This window comes from Microtus ochrogaster, chromosome 8 (genome assembly GCF_000317375.1).
Source record: "Microtus ochrogaster isolate Prairie Vole_2 chromosome 8, MicOch1.0, whole genome shotgun sequence".
NCBI lineage: Eukaryota > Metazoa > Chordata > Mammalia > Rodentia > Cricetidae > Microtus > Microtus ochrogaster.
In genome coordinates, this window is record NC_022015.1 from 18,796,509 (window position 1) to 18,806,217 (window position 9,709).

A 9,709-nucleotide genomic window follows, 5' to 3' on the forward strand; every position below is an offset into this window, starting at 1 on the left:
GCCCTGCACATGGAAAGGTCCTGCACACAGGCTGGCCCTGCACATGGAAAGGTCCTGCACACAGGCTGGCCCTGCACATGGGCTGGCCCTGCACACAGGTTGGTCCTGCACACAAGCTGGCACTGCACATGGGAAGGTCCTGCACATGGTCTGGCCCAGCACACGGGCTGGCCCTGACCTGTGTGGGTGAAAAGGGTTCTGGGCTGTGCCCACAGGAGGCAGGAACTATAGGGTGTCTCAGAACTGAGGTCACCCCGGTCAGCAAAAATAAATGACACACTCCAGACCTGTCACAACTGATGGATGACTCCTGCTACTGGCCACATACCCCAAAATTCATGTATAAAGTCTACAGCTGTTGGGTAACTAATTTACTTGGTGTTTCCCACAAGTGACGCTCACGTGGACTCTGTCTAGCATCCCAGCCACTAAACCCAAAACCTAAATGCATCCCTGCGTGTAGTTGTGCCCCACCTTGGAGGGAGGAGTGCCTTTTAGTGCTGGCTTAAGCCGGCTCAGTGACAGTCTCTAGACACTGCTGATGTAGAAGCCGACATGCATCACGGACCGGGATGCTCCCCAGCTCTCTGCCCTGCCTTCTCCAGTGTCATTTCTAGCCTTTCATCCTCTGCTTCCATGAAGAGGTCTTGGTGTGATAAGATAGTTGCCTTGATTCCTGACATCACATTCCCCTCCCACATGAATGGTTGACAAGTTTCTCTTTCTCAGAAGTCCCAGCAAATGGTTCCCACAGTCTCTGGGTGGCAGGGAGAAAATGAGACATTCCGACTGCCCCCCCCGTAAAAATCTATTTGTGGTGGTTTGAATGAGAACGGCCCTCATAGGTTCATATATCTGAATGTTTGGGTCCCAGTTAGTGGGCCCTTTAGGAAGGATTAGGAGGTGTGGCCTTATTGGAGTAGGTACGGCCTCACTGCAGCCCACCACGGGGCTTGCCAGGTCCAGCCGCACTCTCTGGGCCTGTGGATCTGGATAGAAGCTCCCATCTATGCTACAGCACCACACCTCCCTCCCTGGGCCTGTGGATCTGGATAGAAGCTCCCATCTATGCTACAGCACCACACCTCCCTCCCTGCCACCACTCCTCATGCCATAGTCCCAGACTCACCCTCCGAAACTGGTAAGCAAGTCCCCTATTAGACGATTTTTTCTTTTAGAAGTTGCCTGGTCAGGCGTCTCCTCACAGCAGTACAAAGAACGCCATTCCTGAACTGTGTGTGGAATCAGTTGCCCCAAATGTCATGACCACTGCTGAGAGAGGGAGGGCTATTATGAGAGCTGAAAACTTTGTAAAAATTATTTCCCACGAGTCTTCAGGTAGGCTAGGGACGTTCTCCTCCTTTCACCTGGGCTCAGTCATGGGCTGCAGTCCTCTGGTGACTTAGTGGGTCCCCAGGGCCAGTGGTTCTCAGGTAGCTGTTGCTGGCTGGTACTCAGGTGTCTCCATTCTCCAGGGGAGCCCTCACCTTAGTGAAGTAAGGTAGAACAAGGGTCTGAGAAGACCAAGGTCCCTGCCAATTCCTGCAGGCCACTGGGGGAGTCACTGTCAGAGCCAGGGTGAGTTCTTGGGACTGGAGGCAATTTCTGCACCAGGGCCTGGGGGCTGAGATTCCATTCCCCCAATGTTTAATTGAGCCATGAAAGTTTGATGAAGGGAAAGAGTTTGTCAGCCCCAGAACAAGGCAGATCCATTAAGAACAAATCCCTCAGCATAGGGCTGGCTAAACTGGAACATCAGGAGAGGCAATGGGAATTAGAGAACTATTTTGCCTGCTAAGCCCAGTCCCTGTGACAATGTTTGTGTCTGATGTGGGAGTGTCCCCATCCAGCTGGTTATCAGCCAAGAAGAAGGTCCCATCTAGCTGTGTGTCCCTCCAGGAAGACCACTTTCCTGTCCCTGTGACTTAAAGCCACAGTTGCTGACTGTCCAGCCAGGTCTACCACATGGCCTGGTGGGGCTGGGTCAGAGCCAATGGGGCCACACGTGACAGCTGGAGAGTGAATGCTCACCACACTCTACTGGCTGACTCTTATCCTCCGCTCACTTCCATTCCCGGCCAAATCCCATGTTCTTGGAGCCCCCGCCCCCGGTGTAAATCCAGGTCACTGTGCTCCTGAGTCCCCTCAAACCACAGCTCCTTTTCCTAGGGTGTGTACCCTCACTTAGCCTACAATTTCGCACATCCAGTTCCCTGCAGGAAGTGGCCACAGCCACTGTTACCTACTGCACTAATAATCCCTTCTTTATTGCTCTGGCACGCACAGTAACCAGCACTGAAGACCTGGGATTGCTCCCTTCCCCGCCACCTCCCGAGCCTGACCCCAGCTGAAACATCTGCCTCCCATAAGGGTTCAGCCCGAGTCTTTTAATTCTCAAGTTTGGCTTGCTAATGGCTCATCCCAGATCTTCATGCAAGCCATGCAAGTGCTCGACCAACCAAGCTTCATCCCCAGCCCCGTGTGTCTCTTTGGATGCATCCTGCTTGTCATTGAACTGGAGGCAAACTATATGATCCAGGATGCCCTCCTCTCCAGATTACTTTTCAACAATATTAAACACCGGTTCTGGGAAGGACACCTATTTGGAGGAGGGTGCTAGCATTCAATTCAACCCTACGAGAGTTTCCTATAGAAGAGTTCCTTTTGGATCTTAAATGTCTTCCAAAGTCACTAAGACTTGGTCCCTACCTGTGGCACCAGGAGAGAGTGGTCATTAGGTGCATGTCCTGGAGGTGACACTGGGGCCTTGGCCTCTTCCTGTCTATTTTTGTGCTTCCCAGACAGCATGAGGTAATCCACCACATGCTTCTGCCACAAGAGTCTATGCTGCCACAGACCAAGGCAACAGGGTTGAGTGACCAGGGTTTGAAAATTGAAACCACGAGCCAAAATGAACCTGCCCTCCTGTGGATTGTCTCCGGTCTCACTTCAAAATAAGCCTATGAACATGCTCTCCCCTGACAAGTAAGTGGTAGGCTAGGAGCTGCCAAGGCAGGCAGAGAAAAATGGAAAAAATGGAGAGAGGAGGCAGTGGTGTGGGGGGACAGGTGAAGCCCCGAGTGGCTGTGTATAGCAACACAGGAGGATAGCCACAGCAAGGACCCCAGTGCCTCATAGGAATGGGAAGGCCTTCCCCATGAAGGAATGGAGTGCTGCCAGTGTGTGCAGAAAGTACCCACCTCCGTGTCTGCACAGGCACTCGCCCCCCCCCCAGGATTCTGCAACTCAAGACTGCCCCACCTCGAAGAATCCCTATGAAGATCAGTTAAGCTCCCACTGAGCTTCCAGGCAGCCGCTGGTGCGACTCCATTCAAGTGCATGAGCTCCTGGTCCCAGCTTCTCTGTACAAGTGTCTGTCATCTCTTCATTGCCCTAATCAGGTAAGTCCAAAGCTGTGCAGGCTAAGACACAGGAGCTGTTTGCCTAACCCTAAGCTGAGACCCTGAAAAAGAGGATGATCATGGAGTTGAGCCGCTGGTGGCCAGGTAAGGCCCCACAGCAAGAAGGGGAGAGTAAACCTCAAAGCCCAAGTGGAAGAGCACCGGTGTAGGGGCTGCCAGGGGAGCAGGAGAGGCATGGAGGTTGCATTCTAGCTCGCCCTGGTGAGGGAGTAGCCACAGCCCTTCTGAAATCCTTTTGTTTTGGATATGTATGGGTGTCTTGCCTGCATGTTTGTCTGTATCACATGTGTGCTTAGTGCCTGTGGAGGCCAGAAGAGGGGTTCAGCTTCCCTGGAGTCACAGATAATTGTGATCCACCATACAGGTGCTAGGACTCAAACCTGGGTCCTCTGGAAGAGCAGTCAGTGTTCTTAACTGCTAAGCCATCTCTCCAGCCCTTCTGAAGTCATATTCACAAGGACCAATTTACAGGTCCTATTACATGCCATCCTGGATGCTCCTGATTTGAGTATTTGGTACAGCACTGTGGTATTTCGGAAAACGTAGACGATGGAGCAGAGCTGGAGGAAGCAAGTCACCAGGGGAGGTCTTTGGGAGTACATGATCCCTGCCCACCTCCGTTCTTGCTTCTGGTTGGTAGAGATAAACATTACGTTCCCATTGCCATCACATTCTCAAGTCATAAAGGACTGGGTCCTCTGAAACAGCCTTGGGTTGTTCATATCAGAAATGACAGAAAGGTAGCTGTCATAGGAGAATCTAACATCTTGTTTGCAACAAGGCTGGATGACCAACCTCCTGATGTCCCGTGATAAGCCCAGGCAGTGTCCTCAGAGGCTGGTGAAATGCATCTCCACTTCAAGCCTTCTCTCATAGCATGGAGATGGTGTGTGTGTGTGTGTGTGTGTGTGTGCGCGCGCGCGCGCGCGCGCACGCGCGCATGTACACGCGCGTGCATGCATCAGCCAGCTCTGGGCACCAACATGCTGCACTATCAACAGTCACGTGCTCCTCTTCCGTCTCCTGTGAAGAATGGGCATGATGAGAGGATGAATGGCTGTTCTGCTGACCTCCCCAGGTGGGAACCGCCAGTCCATAGCTGTGCTTTATTTCATTGTCTCTGTGATGCTGGAGGTCAAACCCAGGGCCAAGTACATACCCGACCACTGATCCGCACCCCCAACTCCACGTCTCTTTATGTTCAGGCAAGGCTGCTTCCAGTTTACAGTCTAGTGCGATCACTCACTAGGTGCTCAATGCTGCTCCCCCTGACCCTGGGCCACTAAGGCCACCCAGCTGCCACATCCAGTCACCTCACAGCCATGGTGACCAGTCCTCCTCTGAATCCTAGCCATCAAGCCAGCTGCACTGACCGTGGAGCTGGGCATGCCTCTGACCTGTGGTCTCTGAGTTACTCCTCCCAGCAGGAAACTATCTTCTCCCAAGTGCCAAGGCTGGTGGATGTATGAAGGACTCAGGGGGAAGCAAGAGATAAGGCCAAGTGTCCAGCCTGGAGCGGGCTTCTCTTGACACCTCTCTCCAGACCAAGAATTTGCTGGGAATATAGCTCACATACACAATGTGCTGGGTTCAATCCCCAGCACTGACTAAGCCAGAGGTGCTGGTGCGCATGCGTAATTCCAGCACTTGGAAGTGGAGACTGGAGGGTCATTAAATTCAAGGTCATCTTCAAATACAGAGTTTGAAGGCACTTTAGGATATATCAGACTCTAACTGGAAAAAGTAAAATACTAACACCACATTAAGACATCAAAAAAGGTCATGAGACTCCTGAGTCCCGAGGTCACCGGCTGTGGCTCATACACCCTGGACTTGTACCCAAACCAGCGAGAGCTGACAGGACTATTTTACTGAGCAATGATGGCACCTCATCCAGAGGAACTGTCCTGATTCCACTTTACATTTAATAACGGGGCCTAAGTGACCCGCCTGAGGTCACCAGGATGGGACTGTGCTTCCACGGCTGGGTGGAGCATCATTTGGAATACCCTAGCTATCATTCCTACTTGGAATGGCTTTGAGATGAACTGGGGCGCTGGCTCCATTTCTCAGAGCTGACCTGGGAAACAACCGCATCAACACTTGAACCCACATCTGCTGGAGGCTTGATGTGGGAATGATTTCTTATTAATAAAGAAACTGCCTAGGCCCATTTCATAGGCCAACCCTTAGGTAGGCGGAGAAAACAGAACAGGATGCTGGGAGAAAGAAGTTGAGTCAGAGAGTCGCCATGGTTCCCGCACTCCAGACAGATGCAGGTTAAGATCATTCCTGGTAAGCCAGCTCGTGGACTACACAGAATAATAGAAATGGGTTAGATCAATATGTAAGAGCTAGCCAATAAGAGGCTGGAACTAATGGGTCAGGCAGTGATTAAAAGAACACAGTTTCCATGTAATTATTTCGGGTATAAAGCTAGCCGTGGGGGTGGCCAGGTGCTGGGGACGCAGCCCCGGCGCTCTTATTTCAACAGAGGCTGACTTACAACCAGGCCGGTGTGTGTCCCCAAGCTCCCAAGTGTCCCAGTATCTCCAGAGCGGCCAGGAACTGGGAGAAAGGACTGATACGGTCCCAGGAAGCCCTCATGCTCCTTGTGCCGGTGCACACCTTACCTGTGCAGGGCTCCAGCTGTGGAGCCCTGGGAACTAACATCTTCATGTGGTCACGAGAGTGCAAGTCAAACCTGTGGCTGCCCATGGTATTTCAACGGCTTGTCCTGGGGAGGTGGCTCAGTGGTAGGATACTTACTGTGGTCACTCCTTCCTGAGTCCAGGGGTCATGTGTTGTCCCTGCCCATATCTAGTTCTTGATCTAGTACTGGCCAGTCTCCAGAAATGGAGGGTGAGTGAGTGCCGACTTTATGACTTGTACCATTGGTTGAGGGAAGAAATGCAAGGTCGGACGCCCAGAGCTGATTACAAGAGAGAAGGCCAACTCCACTACAGGAGAGGTCTAGGGACCCCATACTTTACCAAGTCCCCGGGCCACTCGCAAATCACTCTCCAAGTCAGTAAGGAAAGCAGCAGCAGCAACCTCGGAGCCCTGCCATGCACTAGGAAGTCAGAGGCTCCTTGGGCACACTGGCTCTATGACTTGAGAGGATATGGCCCAGTAAGTACGGGATGAAGCCTGGTGTGGCCAAACTGGAGCCCAAAGGGGTTCCCTGCTTCCTGTTCTTCCTTCAGCCAGGCCTAGCCCTGGAACTCCTGCAGTGTTCGCAGGGTAGTTCTGCATAGCCATGAGGCAGTGGCACTCCAGCAGGGACAAGGAAAGGGCAGTGTACAGTATCACCCAGCACAGCACAGGTGACATCTGCGAGGGACTAACTGGCAAGAGCAGATGAACATCTCAGGCCCCTCAGCTGGGAGGGTCCTGGCTTCTCCAGGCTGGGGAAACAGACCAGTTGAATGCTGGCACAGTACCAAGAATGAGGGTCCAGAATGACTCAAGCTTAGGTAGTGACTGGCTGCGTGGCCTGGGGCACATCACTCCCCTTCCCAAGCTTCTGCATCCTCTGTAAGCACTCTGTGCTCTGTAGGCAGGGACTCCTGGGAAGCCAGCATCTCCAAGAGGCAGACCCCTGGGCTGGTCTCTTCGGTAAGAGTGTGGAGCCTTTGGGGAATCCATAACAGGTGTCCCAGGGGACACAGATGCTGAGTGCATCTTGCTCATAAGTTGAACCACTTCTGTCCTTCAGAAGATGGAAGCAAGGTCACCATGACTCGCAGAGTTCAAGAATCAATCCCATAAAGTGCACAAGGCTCCATCAGGGGAGACAGTGTGGACAGGCAGCCGAGCAACCTGGGAACCCTATTACTCGAAGCTCCAAGGATGACAACGGTATCCAGCTCCAGTCTCTGCCAGAGGACAGAGTGCTGTAGACAGCAATGGGTTGGGACCAGAACAGAATGCTCAGTGGTGTGTGTCTTTGTGTCAAGGGCCACCTGTAGCAGGAACGGTGATACAGAACTGTAACCCCAGCACTCGAGAGGATGAGGCAGGAGGATCACTAAGTTCCAGGTCAAAGCCCTTGAGACTCATTTCTGTTCCTCTTTATCTACAAACATATATTTTCATACTGAATACAGGAGAAATAGAGACAAGGCTTATTTTTAAAAAGAAAATCTAGCCAGGTGGTGGCGCATGCCTTTAATCCCAGCACTAGGGAGACAGAGGTAGGCGGATCTCTGTGTTCAAGGCAAGCCTGGTCTACAAGAGCTAATCCCAGTATAGGCTCCAAAGCTACAGAGAAACCCTGTCTCAAAAAAAAAAAAAAAAAAAAAGGAAAATCTACCCATTTCCAAAATGCTTGCTCATATCATTTAAATCACTGACTTTATGGCTCCCACTCTACCTGAATGGCCCTCCCATGAGGGCCCACAGCTGACTCTGGAGCTAGCTTTCCCAGGTCCATCAACAACCCCCTCCCCAATTCCAAGGGCACCAGCCAATTAATTAACAAGGCTTTTAAAGGCAGTTCCAAGTACTGGGAGGCAGGAAGAGAGGAAGAGCCCTTGAGTCAAGAGCTGCACTTGAGCGCCCTTCCCTGAGGAGCTCAGAAAGGTGAGGCCGGTGCTCCAAGGACAACTCGTTATGCTGAAGATTAGTCAGAAGGCCCCTCTGCTGTTGCTTCCTGTGGGGAAAGCAGCATTTGGATGAGTCTGAAAAATTTTCACCCACTCAAAAATTTGAGGCCCTTGCTCCAGACCAAGTACCATGAGGAGGGCTGAGAACACAGGCCAGCCCCCACCTCCCTACCCCATCTGCTCTGCACCAATGACACAGAGGACAGGGTGAAGGAGGAACACAAAGGAGGGGTCGGGGGGGGGGGGCAAAGGAGGAGGTGAACGGGGAGGAGCAGACTCGGTGACCAGACCACATTCACCAACATGTTGAACGCAAGGCACACTACACTGCCCGCCACTGTCTGCCCCCACGCTCTAGCAGTGGAAAGGATGACATGGAGCCAGCTAGGGGTTTCACTTCCTTGTGTCTTGCAGCACTGTCCTAGAATTACTACTGAGAAGCCTCAGTAGGGGATAACAAGACTCATTCATAACTCCACCAAAGCTTCCCGGCTCCCTATATTATCCTCACCCAGCTTTAGGCCGTTTTTTAACCTAGAGATGCTGTCACCCCTCTGCCTCTCCAACCTCTCTATGAAGTCTGCTCTACTCTGGACCCACTTGGATGTTATAAGTGTTATCTATGATGCCATGCCCTAGTCCTTGATATACTTGCCCCATCTTCATCCCTTCCCACCACCATACCTGAAGCAATCTGTTAGCTTTGAGGTCCTGGGGAACATTGCTTCTCTCTCTCTCTCTGACCTCTAGAGCCTTCTCAGGCAGCCTAGCACCTGGCTCACGGAGGCCTTTGGAAAGCAATGTGGTCATCTATCAGAGTTGTGTGAAAGTCCCAAGAGCCAGCTAAATGCTTTCTGCTCCTGTCCCTTCATACAGGTCCTGAGAGGCAGAACTACCCACCCACCAAACTCATCAATGTAGGTTCTTACAGGATGGGGGGAGAGGGGAGATGGGGAGAATGGAAGAATTAGAGCACCAGCCTAGCTGCTCCTCTGCCTTCTCCTTCCCCTAGGCCAGCTTTCTATGACTCACATTGGAGTCCTACACATCTCAGTGCCCCACAGACATGTCATGATATGGATGACACCAGGTGTTCGGGTGTACAAACAATCCCAGGAGGAGCTGAGTCTCTAGGACCCACAAGTCTGATGTGCAGTGGCCCAGGAGCCGTCTATGTAGACACCTGCAGCTCTGCAGTCTGCCTTCTGTCCTTTCCCTCAGGAAGAAGCAGGTCCCGGGATAGCAACTGTAGGCCTGGGATCTGCTCCAGAAATTCTGTGTTGGAATCTAACAGAAGGCAACAGACCAGGCACACTTCACATAGCTCTGGGAAACACCTAGGAAAAATAGCAGAGAGGAAAGACCTCAGTGTTTCAAAGCTTCTTGCACTTGGGCCACTTCCTTTAGGGCTCTGGGCCTGTGTAAGGCAAACAGCATGGCATCAGGTATGCACAGCAGAGCTGCTCACTGCATGGTGAGCAGGAAGCAGAAAGAAAATGGTTAAACTACCATCCCCTCCTCTTTCTTCTCACTACATCAGGGCACCCTGCCTAGGGCCTGGTACCACTATACTGTGGTGGTGGTGGGGGGGGGGGGTATTGCCTCTGTCCAGTGTGTTTATAAATTTCCTGAGCACTTCTCACTTTACAATCAAGTTGACAACCATGATGAGGCGCCCCA